The sequence below is a fragment of the Acomys russatus genome, chromosome 6 (genome assembly GCF_903995435.1).
Source record: "Acomys russatus chromosome 6, mAcoRus1.1, whole genome shotgun sequence".
Lineage (NCBI taxonomy): Eukaryota > Metazoa > Chordata > Mammalia > Rodentia > Muridae > Acomys > Acomys russatus.
In genome coordinates, this window is record NC_067142.1 from 64,325,858 (window position 1) to 64,340,257 (window position 14,400).

Here is a 14,400-nt window from a genome sequence, read left to right on the forward strand (position 1 = left end):
TTGTGTAGTGGTTGCTGTGTTGGTGGTGGTTGTTTTTGCAAAGAGAGAGAAAGAACCTGCAGTTGGTTGGATGGGGAAAAGGATCTAGGAGGAATTGGGAGATGGGAAAGAATATGATTAAAATATACTGTATGACATCCTCAGAGAATTTTTAAAAAATTAACAAATGGTCATCTTTCAAGCTGACAGTGGATTTGGTCTTGAATAATGAGATGACACCAAAACCAGTTTGCAGAGATGCTGGGGAAGAGTACCCTCAAGGGAGACATGGGACTGGGGAAGAACAAATGCCAAGAACCTGCTCTGAGGTGAGCTGAAGGCAGGAAAAGTAAAAGGAAACCAGAGTGAGGCATAGAGATAAAACTGCTTACAGACTTCCACCTGGAGCCGTGTTACAGAGTTAGGGTTTTTTCTAAGTGCTTTTGAAGTTCATGGAGGATGCTAACCAGGGATCTGACATCAACCTTTGACCTGACAAATGTTTTGTGACAGCATCCTGCATGGGACTAGGCAGCAGAGAATATGCTAGTGGCAGACATCCCAGGCACAGTTTCTGCTCTTATGACCAACAACCCATAAAAGAAAACCCGCCATTAATGATGCTACAGAGGAAGAGGATGCAAGCAGTCCAGATGAGGCTTGATAGACTCAGGTAAGATGGTAGTCGGCGGGGGGTGGGGGGGTGGGGGGGAAGGGCTCCCTTTTCTGAGAACTAGGGGAAGGGGGAGGGGAAGAGAAGGAGGGTGGGTGGGACTGGGAGGAGACAGAGGCTACAATTGGGATGTAAAGTGAATAAATTAAAAAGAAATAAATTAAAAACAAACCAAAGCAAAACAATGGTGCTTGAAGCTTATTACAAATGTAACAGGTCTTTGTGTTATATTTGGGAACTAGAGCAGGTGTAGGAGAAAGAAAACACTGGTTTCAACAGATTATTTGTTTACCTTATGCTTCTGGGAATCGTCTCTTCACCTATACATGGTGCTATCATTCAGCCTCTAAACATTGTTTTTTATTGTTCTTTCTGATGCTTTTCCACATCCACAAGACACTTAAGAGTTCAACCCTGTACCGTCCATACAACAGAAACTTTTTACAGAAGGTGGGAAGAACCTCTGAAGAGCCACTTTCATCTTCTCCAAATGGGTACCAAACTTGAGATTCATCAGCTGGGGGGGGGGGGGGGGCGCATACTAAAATATACACATCAGCAAGGCCCAGCACAGCACAAAGAGATAACAGCACATCTATCCATGATTTCTATAGAAGTGACGTTCATTCACATTGTATATTAGATTGATAATTGCTGAACCTGCAGTGAACTAAATGCTAACAGATTCTGGTCTTGTCATTGTTATTGAGGACTCTCCTGTCTAGACGTTGTATAAAAATTACTTCCCAGCTATCTCTGATTGGTTAATAAAGAAGCTGAAGAGCCTATGACTGGGCAGAGAGTAGGCAGGAAGTCCATGCCCAGTCTCAGGTCCTAGGGAGAGAGTGAGGGAGAGAAGGACTGTTGCTGGGCCTTGAGGAGTTGCCAGGAGGACTAGTGGCGGGAACAGCCAGGGTGAATCTAGAATACAAGTAACAGGGCACATGGCTGGAAACTAGGCCAGGCTAGCATAGTCGAGTTAGAGTAGGTCAATATCTGCCCGTCTATGGTGCTTGAAGATTATTACAAATGTAACAGGCCTTTGTGTTATATTAACTAGAGCAGGTGGAGAGAGAGAGAAAAAAAAAACTATTGGTTCCAACAGATTTCATTTAAGGAATAATGCTGGATACTTAGCATGGACGAAGAAGTGGTATCTTATTTAGCTCTCTGTAAACCATGGCCACTCTCCATGAGATATCCCCTCTTGCTTCCTCACTCCACGGCACTGCTGTGGGGTGCCATACCTCTCCCCACCCACTCGGGCAAGGAGGAGTGGGACCATGCTTTTGCTTGCTTCACCTGTTGCTCGAGCTTGCCCCCTGAGTTGGCACTGTGTCACTGTTTCTCCACCATCCACTCTTTGGATTCTAAGAGGGGCCAGTGCTGGGTGAGCAATCTCTATTCCCCGGATACTTTCTTACAAGGGAGAAAAGTAACCAGAATACTCTGCAGGGGAGTGACTGCGAGTGCCCGAGTGCCCATGACAAGTTTCAGTCTTCTTGGACTGAACTACTCTGTCATTCACTCTTTCATATCTTTGGCGAAATGTTTGTTGTTCAGGCTTGAAAGACTTCCAGAGTGTTACAAGTGTTGGATTTTGCTTCTTGCAAAATGTTCCTCCAGATCAACCCATATCTTGGCACATTCGCTTTTGAGTAACCTCAATGGGCCAGTGTCAACTTTCCCCTCCTCTCATGCCCTGCTGATTTCACTAGCACTTTATCAACAAATATTTACACGTCAATCTAAGTTGTTCAGATCTTCCAGGCCATATTATTTCATATTTCATCACAGGACTTACAGTACTAATCCCCCATACCAATCTCTGCTGAATTAACCACTTTCTCCTCCCCCTCCTCCTCCTCCTCCTTCTTCAAAAACTCTTCTGTGAATATATATCTCTATATGGGCCAGTGAACTATACACTAAACACTGCATCTCACCTACCCAACCTGCTCAGTAATGCTTGTCCTTCCAGTATTGATGTTTATAGGGACTATAGCCAGTGGCAACCAAGTGTCCTTAATGGCTCACATGAACCAGTCCATCAAGACCGGTTTCCATTGTATTGTCTCAGGTTACTCAGGGAAGAATAGGTGTCTATTTTTTTTTTTTATCAAGTGTGTTTGTTTCCATAAGAGCTCATCTACTCACTTCCCACAGCCTCCCAAGCCCACGTGGGAAGGTCCTTTCCTTTGCTATTTGAAAGTTATCCCCAAGTTTAGCAGATGCCAACTGCTCCCTGATTATCTTCATTCCTTGTACTGGGCCTTTACCGAAGCCTTCATCTCCAAGATGAATGTGGGATTTTCTGCTTCCTCTGTGGTAAAGTTTGAACCTCAGGAGTAACTTCTATCACTTTCACCTTGCTCTCTCCATCCTCATTGTTTTTGGATTCTTGGAAGGGCTCTATTTTATATCCCTTTTCCCTTGTGCACTTCCAACTGTGAAAAACAAACCCAACAAAACAGCACCTTCTTCTCAGCCTCTCCTTCCCTGGATAAGCCTCAATTTTCCAGCCAAATGAGAAGCCAGTGCAGCCACATAGCAACCACATCTCTTGGCAGTTTCTACGTTACAAAGGCAAATTCTTTCTAAGGAGACAGCTGACTTTAAGTCACATGTCTTACCACCCATAGCAGAGGCCACCCAACTGCAGTGGCCTTCTTACTCTCTTGGTGTGCTGCCTTGGGAAATCGCAATATATTATCTAGTTAGTTGGCCATTCAGGGGTTGTCCTGGTACTCATTTGGCAGACCCCATTTATAAGGAGGAATGGATCTCAAACCACATAGAGGAAGATGGATACTCTGGGATTCCTTACAAGGATTTTTCTCTCACACAGGGCTTGACCTAGTTGGCATGTCTTATCATCCATAGCAGGGTGCATGCAACTGCACTTCAGTAAGGAGGAATGTCATCTATGTGAGTTACGGTTATTATTACTGTGATGAAACACCATGACCAAAAGCAAGTTGGAGAAGAAAAGGGTTATTTGGCTTATACTTCCATATTACTGTTTTTCACTGGAGTAAAGTCAGAATAGGAACTTAAACAGAATGCAGGAGCTAATGCAAAGGCCGTGGAGGAATGCTGCTTACTTGCTTGCTCCTCAAGGCTTGCTCAGTCTCCTTTACTATTGCGTCCATGACCACCAGCCAACAAGTGTCCTGACCTACTACGGGCTGGACCCTCTCAAATCAATCGCAAATTAAGAGAATGCCTGTCCTATGAGAGGCTCTATCCAGAAGTGGATCAAAACAGATGCTAAGACTCACAGTCAAACATTGGGTGGAGTGCAGGGAGACTTATGGAAGAGTAGGGGGGAGGTTAGAAGGATCCAGAGGAGACAGGAGCTCCACAAGAAGACCAACAGAGACAACTAACTAGGGCCCAGAGGGGCTTGTATAGACTGAAGTACCAATCAAGAACCACACACAAACAGGACCTAGGCCCCCTACATAGATGCAGCCAATGGGCAGCTCAGTCTTCATGTAAAGGGAGCTTCCTAGTAAAGGGAGCAGGGGCTGTGTATGGCATAGACTCTGTTGCCTGCTTTTTGGTCACTTCCCCCTGGATGGGCTGCCTCACTAGGCCACAGTACTGATGCGACTTGATATGCTGGGGTGGGTTGGTGGGTGGGAAGCTCCCCTTTTCTGAGGAGCAGGGAAGGGGATGTAGGGGGAAGAGGGAGGACAAGTATGACTGGAAGAAGAGGCATCCTATGATCAGGATGTAAAGTGAATAGATAGATAGGTTAAGAGAGAGAGAAGAAAGAAAGAAAGAAAGAAAGAAAGAAAGAAAGAAAGAAAGAAAGAGAAAGAAAGAAAGAAAACACCCAACATGCTAGGAAGGAAGGAAGAAAGAAGAAAGAAAGAAAGAAAGAAAGAAAGAAAGAAAGAAAGAAAGAAAGAAAATACCCTATGGCTTGCTTATATCCCAAACTTATGGAAGTATTTTCTCAACTGAAGCTCCCTTCCCTCTGATGACTCTAGCTTGTGTCTGTCATGTTGACACAAAAGCAGGCAGCACACCATTTCAACACAGATCAGCCTCTATGTTGTTTATCCTACTACCCACTGCAATGACTATTTAACCGCTTCTCTCCCAAATTATCTTTGGTTCTGGTTGGTCACTATTTGGGCATCAGCTGTGCTACAAGACTTCTAGATAGGGCGCTGAAGACAGACCAAAGGTCTAGCCTGGTGAATCAATGAGCTTTAGGATTACTTTACAGGAACTAGGGTGACAAAAGGTCACCAAGAAAACCCCTGCTTCTCTATGAGTGACAACTCATGAAAACTGGAGCTCTCCTGTCCAACCTGTGGGCACCTCCACTGAAGAGTCACCTCCTCCCCAGCAACTGTTTTCTGCCCATACAGCCTTGAGGATGGGAATCTGTGAAGAGTGACACATTCTGAATTCCTTGAGTCTTGTAAGTTTCTTGGGCTGAAAAATTCTTGTTAGCTTCCTGAGTCTTATGTGCCAACACTTCAATTCATAGGAAATAGCTAAAAAAGCACACACACCCCAACAAAGACTGAACTTCCTCCCACTAGTTCCTGCCTCTTAAAGTTTCCATGACTCCCAGTGCTGCAACGACGTGGGAGCCAAGCCCTTAGCATGTGGGGCCTCGGAGGGACTTAGAGAGAAACTTTTTCATGCCACTGGCAGTTCCTAAATACTTCCTAAACAGAGGCCTCCTAGACACTCACCTCTCTGTAGCTTCTCTTCTCTATTCTCTTAGTCAAATTCCCTCAGCTGGGGATGTTCCTATTCAAAGCTGACTAAAACAACTCATCTTGAGGTACAAATAATCCTCTAGTAGTTGTAGATAATTGGGTGGTCTAAAGTGGGCTTTGTCTCGGGAAATTCAAATTACATCGTACACAATTCCCACATTATTGGGTTCAATCCACAACCAATGTTACTGCTCCTAAGTCCATAAGCTAAGTAGGATGTTCTTCTGGCCCACGTTGTGTTTAGAAGAAGTGGTCAGGGCTCACTGGGGATATGCTTCAGAAGGCCAAACCTCTCGGTGCGGAGCTTCACTTCTGAGTTCTATCCCCAGAACCCACATAGCGGAAAGAGAAAACATCCTCCTACAAGCTGCCCTCCGACATCCACACAGGGGTCATGACACAACGGCTCCCACACATCGACATGTAACAACAATGGTGGCTAGAATGTTTCCTGGAACCTATGTGGTCTGAGAGGGCCTTACTCACATAGACTAGTTAGGGGCTAGGCCAATGAAAGTGACTGGATTGGAGGTTTCTCATCATTTGCTAGATACACTCACACCTACAAGATGGGCAGTGCAGGGTGTCTTCTGTGCCATGAGCTTGACACTGAGGCACAGTCACGATGTTCCTTCAAGAAAAACCATCCCCACGGCCAACTTAGATTCAAGGCTTGGAAAATTGACACAATGCTCTGTGCCTTGATGGCAGAAGCCATGGTGCTCCCTTGCAAAGGATCTAGTTGGGATATCGGGACACTTTTGGAATGAAGAATCAAGATGTGAGTACCTGACCAGGGGGAATCTTACCGACTCAACTAGACCCGAGTACACTGTGCCTCCTTCGCAGTCAGTCAGCAGTAAAACTCCGTCTACACAATTTGTTCCAGTAATATTGGAGAAGCTTGCAATATTGTCCTCAAGTCTGGATTTGTGGATCGATAGTGTCTTGGAACCCTAAATACTTCATCTCACCTGTGAAAGAGACAAATGAAAGCGGAGTGTGTGTGGGTGGAGAGAAGGCAGTTGCAGTGGCAGACTAACCTCTATTCTCAGGAGACCCTCCACCCTTGGAATTCTTCAGCCTTCTTTTCTCTCTTTGTTAGTACCTGTATATTAAAATGCTCCGTACACCCTATAGTACATACAGACTCACCCTGCCCCTTGTATTTCAATGGAAAATTGACTGGCGGGCTTAGCAAGTTCTGTATCTATAACGTACACTCTTTCCTACAAACCACAGTTTCTTCCCAGACCAATGTACCTGGCTAAACCACTTAATATCCCAGATTATTTTGCGTGTATGTATGGTCGTTGGCATCAATTCTGAACAAAGAAGAGTTTCTTGGGTTGGGCTTCTGGGATGGGGGTGGTTTGCTGTCGTTTCATGGCTTGAAAGTGGACAGATGGAGTGCTTATGCCCCCTCCCTTTCCCTTCCTATTACAGGCTAGGATGCAGTAATAAGGATGTAATGTCCGGTGATAACAGAGTCATCTTTGCACCACGGGGATAAAAAGGACCATTACAGGTAGGAATGGGAATGAAATGCTTTGAATTCGCGGCCGTTCCCTTGAAACGCATATCAATCCTTGAACCACCAGTTCTAGACTTAGTATATGAGGAAAGTAATCCTGTATTTTCTGAGGTAGTGCCCAATGTTTCGCTGGTGCAAACTATTATTTTCATCAGCGCAGCAATTCACAGGCCTAGAAGTGTAGGGGACCCAGAAGAAGGAAAGGAGTGATTTTCTTCCCCCAAATGAGCTATCCTCAAGAAACTCTTGCTTCTCTACAGATTTTCAGCCTGATCAGAGAACGGCCAGTGCATAAGAATCACACCAAAAGTCCCATAAAATCGAGGAAGGTCTTGCCATAGTCATGAGTGGGTTAAGGAGGTCTCTGGAGAAAGGAGGTATTCCACAGATGTCCATATCAAAATTTTTCTCTGAATGTCACTCAAAAGAACCCTCTGGAAATCATCACTCCCCCTACCCTTTGTAAGTCCTTCTTATCTCTTATCTGCGGTAAGGGGCTTGCCACCTACCTGTTTTATTCCATTTAAATTATTTTTTTCTCTCACCATCTGTCTTTAAATTAGATCCTTCATGTGTGTGTGTCAGTGGAGGAAGACAGATATACACAGGTAACTATGCCACTGCTCAAGACTCTCTTATCTAGACAATTGTATTGCTTCCAGATAGCAGTATATCTCTTTTCTATCACCAATGTAAAATGCTGACATAATTGTATAGTGAGTGTGTGTGTGTGTGTGTGTGTGTGTGTGTGTGTGTGTGTGTGTACCAGTGCACGTGCACACATATGTGCAAGGGTGCATGTGTAGGCTAGTTGACTTGGGGTCTTTCTCAATACCTTCCACCTAACTTTTGAGACAGATGTTCTCTCTGTACCTGGAGCTCACTGCTTCAGCTAGACCGACTGGCCAGCAAGCTGGAGGAAATTTTTCTGTTTCAACTTTCTTGGTGCTGGAACTAGCAAGTACTTTCCCTGATGAGCCATCTCCCCAGCTCTCCATAGTTGTTTTCTGAAAAACCAAACTGATCCTGTCTCTCTTCGCTTGGGAAGTTTGCAGCTCTCTCCGATGACATACAGTCCCTTTGCATAGTATATTCTGACTTTCCAAAGCTATCCCCAGGCTACATCTCCAGACTTTTGTTTTGTTTTGTTTTTATTATTGCCTCTATGCGGAACTTTGCCCTAATGATTTTAATATAAGTATTACCTTTCTCCTCTCATTGGTTACTTCAGCACAAATTCTTTCTGAATCCCTTAAACAAAATTAGTAATTCTTTTGATCTCCTTGCATGCAGTTTACATCACTCTCTGTTTCTAGTTGGGTATTTGCCTATGGACAGCAGGTAACCTCAGGGGAATATGGATGTTTGTTTGCCTGGCATATGGCAATATTTCAATATATCTAAGAAAGAGGAAGAGAAAAGAGTTTACATTGTAGGGTTTTTTTTGGGTGTGTGTGTGTGTGTGCATTCAAGACAGAGTTTCTCTGTGTAGCCCAGGCTGTCCCAGAACTTAGTCTGTAGACCAGGCTAGCCTGGAAGTCAGAGATCCCTCTGCCTCTGCCTCCTGAGTGCTTGGATTAAAAGTGTGCACCACCACAGACCAGCTCACACTGTAATTTTAAAAAATGTCTTTTTTGCTTATTTCTTCTCATTAGCATGAAGTTGGGTCTGTTTTCATATGCAAAGTGAAGTATTTTCATACAATTTTATTTTAAGAGAGAAATTAATGCTTCAGGAGAAAGTTAACTAAGATTCTTTCTAGCTCTACAATTTTAATGCATCTCTTTTTAAAAATTGCTGCCTCAAAATATTTTAAGAAAAAAATTAGTTGAACTCAATTATACAATTAGTTGCCTGCAACTTTCCCCTTACGTTGAATTTATACATGGATAAAAGTGAAGAGAAATCAATGAATTTGCATTCCTGAATTAGCACTCTGATTTTCAACAAGTTTCACAGCAGCATAAAACAGTTTAATAGACTAAGTAATGATGACAAAATGATGGAAAATTTTTATGTTTCTCTTCATTGCGTCACATTTCATAAAGTCAATATTAAATATATAAGTTAATAGCAACTATCTTTTGTAAATCAATATTAAGTGCCCCCATTAGCTGGGATTAAAAGATTATTTTATCTGACACTTTCCCAAATTATGATGCAGCTGACAGCAAGATGCGACTTACGGAACAGAGCAGAGACTAGCAAGGGCATGCTGCGCTGCGATTTAGATTAGATGGAGTTCTGCCTGTGTGGACAAAGTGGGAATGGGGCCCATCTGTGAGCTCACAGTGCCTGGTGCTCATGCAAACGTGTATCTATCCATGGCCATCCTGCTCCAACCAGTAAAGGCTACTATGCCATGAAGGCTTTGCTAGAAACAGAAGAAATGAAACATGGTCTTTTCCTCTTAGTAAAGCGAGACCTAGGCCACTGTGGCTGGGCTAGGTCATCTCTGGACGGTGCACTTACCTACTTTCTGCCTTGGCCCTCTTACCTGCTGAGGTTAAACCGTGAATATTACTTGTTCAAAACAAAACAAACAAAAACAAAACAAAACAACACCCCCCCCCCCCGAAAAAACTATAAAGTTAGGTTAGGTTTGATCTTCCAAGGTTTCCAAAAAAAAAAAAAAGCAGTTTATTTTTTTAAAGGATTATATTAATAGTAATCATATTAGTATTATTATCAGTCTCACAAGGTAGCTCTACCTCGCCTGGGACCCACTACATAGACTAGGCTGGGCTCTTGTCCCAGGGTACTGAGATTAAATGTGTGTTCTACCACTACCAGCTATTTTTTATTATTATTTTAAAGTGTTTGTGTGTGATTTTGTGTGTGTGTATGAGTTTGTGTGTGTGTGTGTGTGTGTGCAGATATACTTGGAGGCCATAGGGATCATATCTGCTGGATTTGGAGTTACACACAGCTGTGAGCTGCACTACAGTAAGTGTGCTTAACCACTGAGCAATCTCTCCAAACCCAGAAGAAAGTAGTTCCAAGCTGAGTGTCTTGGCTTGCTCCTATAGTCCTTGCTTTTGGCAGGCATAGGAGGAAGATCATCATGAGACCAAGGCCAATTTGGGATACACTGTAAACTCCAGATCAGCCTGGGCTACGGTGTGAGAACCCTGCCATAAAATGAAACAAAACAAATGCTTGAAAAAGTTGTGTTTTGTTGTTGTTGTTTTTTTTAAAGCCCTTTCTAGTTGTTTTCTTAGAAGTTTTTTGTTTGGTCGGTTGCTTGGTTGGCATTTGTGAGATACAAAATCAGGGCAGACCTCAGGCTCTACAAGCCTAGCCAACTTTTTGCCTTTTCCTGCTCTGTGTTTTTCCTTTCTGTCATCTGCTGGATTTTATGTCATGATCTAGAAGTTGAGGAGGCAAGTCAATATTTTCACAGCTCAGGGGGAAATTATTTCAGGAGCTCTAAAGAAAAAGGCCCCTGGACTCTCGTCAGGGCTGCATGAAAAACTGAGGCACACCAAGGATAGACCAGCCCCATAAAGCCAAAGATCTGGATTCTTCTTAGCACAGTTATATATGTGCTATATAAAGTGGCCAGCTTGCCCTACCTGATCTCACAAGAAAGCATACCCTCCCTGGAAGTAATTACGATCAGCTGAATCTCGAATTGTATAATTTTGTACATGCAGCACCCATGATCATTGAAAACATTCCTAGATGTTCTAACACACAGGTCCAAACAGATACAAAACAAGGGAAACTCCAGACAATACTATGAAACACTTACACGAGAGGTCCACATGTGAGTCGCTGCACATGGACAGCACGGTAACTGTGGCTTCTATCTTCGAGACAAACAGAAAACACTTCATAACTCCAACAGAGACTGGTAGCCCGTAAACAAACTACAGAAAGAGAAACACTTGGGTTGAATATTGAAGTAACTAAAATTATGAATGCAGTGGACAAGTTGACCAGCCAAGCAGACAGAGCTCAAGGAAGGCCCAGTAAACCAGGACATCATACATGGGCAGCAAAGAAGATGGGCATGAGAGAGGGAGTTAGGGCAAGAGTCATATTTGCAGAGAATCTGGCTAACAGTTTCCCAAATTCAGTGAAAATCCACAACTTGAGAATGTCTATGATGCCTTCTGAAATTGCTTCAGTTAAAGGAAAGCTGTCCCCAGGTATCTACCTGGTCCCCTTCTGAAAACCAATGTAAGTGCTCAAGTTCAGTTAGGGGAAATGTCTGTCTGTCTGTCTGTCTGTCTGTCTGTCTGTCTGTCTGTCTGTCTGTCTTCTCCTCCTCTCCCCTTCTTCCTCTCTCCCTCTTTTCCTTCCTTCCTCTCCCTTCTCCCTCCTCCGTCCCCTCTTTCTTCTTTCTTTCTCTCTCCAGCCCCAGACAGGGTTTCTCTGGGTAACCCTGGCTGGCCTGAAACTCTCTCTGCAGACTGGGCTGGCTTTGAATTCAGAGATCCATCTGCCTTTGTCTCCCGAGTGCTGGGAATAAAGGCGTGTGCCACCATGCCGGGCATCAACCATAACTTTCAAAGTTAAGAGGGCAGCCAACTTCTTCATAGCAACATTTTAAACCAGAAGACAGCAATGGTGATTGTAAACCACTAAAAGAAATCAGGGGCTAAACTAGGGTTTTAACACTAAGAAAAAAAAATCACCTTCTGGGAGGCGGAACCCTTCTCCCTTACCAACTGGCCTCAGCCTATCAAGTCTCATCAGGATCACCTGCATCCTCTTCCTCTGTGGCGTGGTAAACTATCCAGCCAGGCAGAAGTGATCAAAGTGCAGGCTAACTTGAAGAAAAGAAACACTTTAGAATCTTGATTAAAAAAAAAAAATCCCAGAAAGGAAATCCAAGATTTCCTACCATGCACAGTTGTCTGATCGGCAGGATGGAGCCTAGGGACCGGGCTGAGAGCTACAGACCACAAGACCTGGAGAGCCCTAGGAGAGAGGGTTCCACAGGTGCAGAGCACAGGTGAGTCTGGCCTCAGGCCATCCAACTGGTCCATGGAAGACCGGTGCCCAATCGCTAGAGACTGGCTGCATACCTGCTGGCAAGCTGCATCTGGGCTCTATATCCGGACCCAGGGGAGCCTGCACAAACTGCTGTACCAACTAAGGACAATGCATGCAGTAAACCTAGACCTCCCTATTCAGATATAGCCAATGGGCAGCACATTCTCCATGGTCGTGGGGAGAGTGGGAGTTGCCTCAGACATGAACTCTGGTGCCCCTATTTGACCACTTCCTCCTTGGTGGGGAGGCCTGGTGGCACTCAGAGGAAGAGGAAGCATGCTGTATGGATGAGACTTGATAGGCTATGTGATCATATGGTAGGGGAGGAGGTCCCCTTCTGTCACAGATCTAGGGGAGGGAATAGGGTGAAAGAGGGAGGAAGGGCGGAACAGGAAGATACAAGTGAGGGGATAACAATTGGGATGTAATCTGAATAAATCAGATGCTTTAAAGGCTTCAGTACAAATCTGGAGAGAAGGCTCAGTGGTCAAGAACATCTCCTGTTTTTCCAGAGGACTGAGTGTGGTTGCTAGACAGCTCACAACTGTGTAACTCCAGCTGCAGCACCCCCTTCTGGTCTCCTCAGTCACTTCACTGCACTCATCTGCATATACTCAGACACACACATATACACACATAAATAAAAAGTTAAATATCTTAAAAAGAGTTTGGTAAAAAACAAAAAAACAAATGAACTCGAAGGAGCTGAATACTCATTTATTGTTAAGCACTATCTTGAGTAAATTTATGGCACTTTGATGTTGACATTGGGAATGTTTAATGTTGGCCACACCTTTTAATTTTTTTTTTCTTTTTTTAAAAACTGTGTGAATCAGAGAGATTTCTTCAGCCCCTGGTATTTTTTTCCCCCAAGATCTGTCTCAAAGAAAATGACAGTAGCTGGTAGATGGTTGGGTTACAACAGATGCTGATTCTTTCAGCTACAGCGGATACAAATTAAAAAACAAGGTGCTTACACAACTCTGCTCCCTAGCTAAGTCTGAGGTTTCTTTCACACTCAGCATTCACTGTAACTGGCTTGAAGTTTTTTGTATGTCTGCTTGTTTTGCTGCTTTTGTTTTACCACATAACTGACATATGCATTGCCTTCTGGGTAGTCATCCCACCCTTCCTGTAATGTCTCTCAACTTTCAATATAGTACTTATTCTGCTCACTCACCACCACCCACTTTCTCTCCCCCCTTCCTCTCCTCTTGTCTTTCTTGTTTCTTTCACTCTCAAATACTGGCTTTACTTCAGGTACACCTACATAAATAATAAATTTATATTTTATTAAATAGTTGATTTAAATAAAAATTAGATGTGAATCACTTACAACCAATAATCTCTGGTTGTGATATGTGCTTTGAAATAGTATTACAAATCACTTTACTTGTCTCTGACGTCCTCAAATTTCATGATGTTGGATCTTGGTTCATGATGTCGGTCAGCTGTTCTAAGGATTCACAGTGCTCTTCCCAGCTGAACCTTCTTACAGCCTTCAGTTCTGTGGAATTTTCTCCTATTATTTCTTTGATCTGCCACCATCCATTCTCTTTTATGGAACTTCTATGCACTTGAAGTAATACTTCTCAAATTGATTCTCTGGATGTCTTTCCTCACAATGCCCCCAATAAAACAATAGTCATAACAACAACAATAATAAAATAATAATAGTAAATCACAAGCAGAAATTCTGGAGTCATCACTCAATCCAACAGATAATGAAACAGAATCAAAGCATAAGTGTTTTAAACAAAAGAACAAAATCTGTTTTATTATTATTATTATTGTTGCTCTTGTTGTTGTTATTGTTAGTAGTAGTAGTAACAGTAATAGCATCTGGCCTGTTTATTTGCTTGTTTGAGCTTTTTGGAAGATTTCCTTATAATTTTCTGACCTTTAAACTTGATTTTTTTTAAATTCCTAACATATTTTTATTTCCTAACAACTCATTTTAGGTTTTAGTTGTGTGGTTTCACTCACCCCTTTCTCATCTCTCAGGATATCAAGTATGATACTTTCTCCTAACCTTTCATGGTTCATGGTTTCCCCATTGTCCTTTTCTGCAGCTTTCTTCCTCATATTTTTTCCATTGGAAACTTTTTGTACGTCTTAGCCTTTTCTGTAGTTCTGGAGCTGGTCTGTTGTTGGCATTTGTGTGTGAGGCACTAAGAGGTTCATTTGAAAATGCTGGGGACTGGCTCATTGCTTGATTGGTTTTAGACGATGATCAAGCCATCAAAGCCTCTTGCTAGGAACCCTCAAATGTATTTTTTTTTCTCCCTGGGCTATGAGTGAATCAATTAAAGTTGTGATCTTTCTGGTTTCAAATGGAGTGTGTAATCTTTCATGCTGACTTTGTAGAAATGAGGTTAGGAAGGAAAATGTGGTCTTCTGATTCAGCATGAAGAACTTCCAGGAAGACACCCTTACCTTTCAAGTACCCCTTTCCTTCCCAAGTA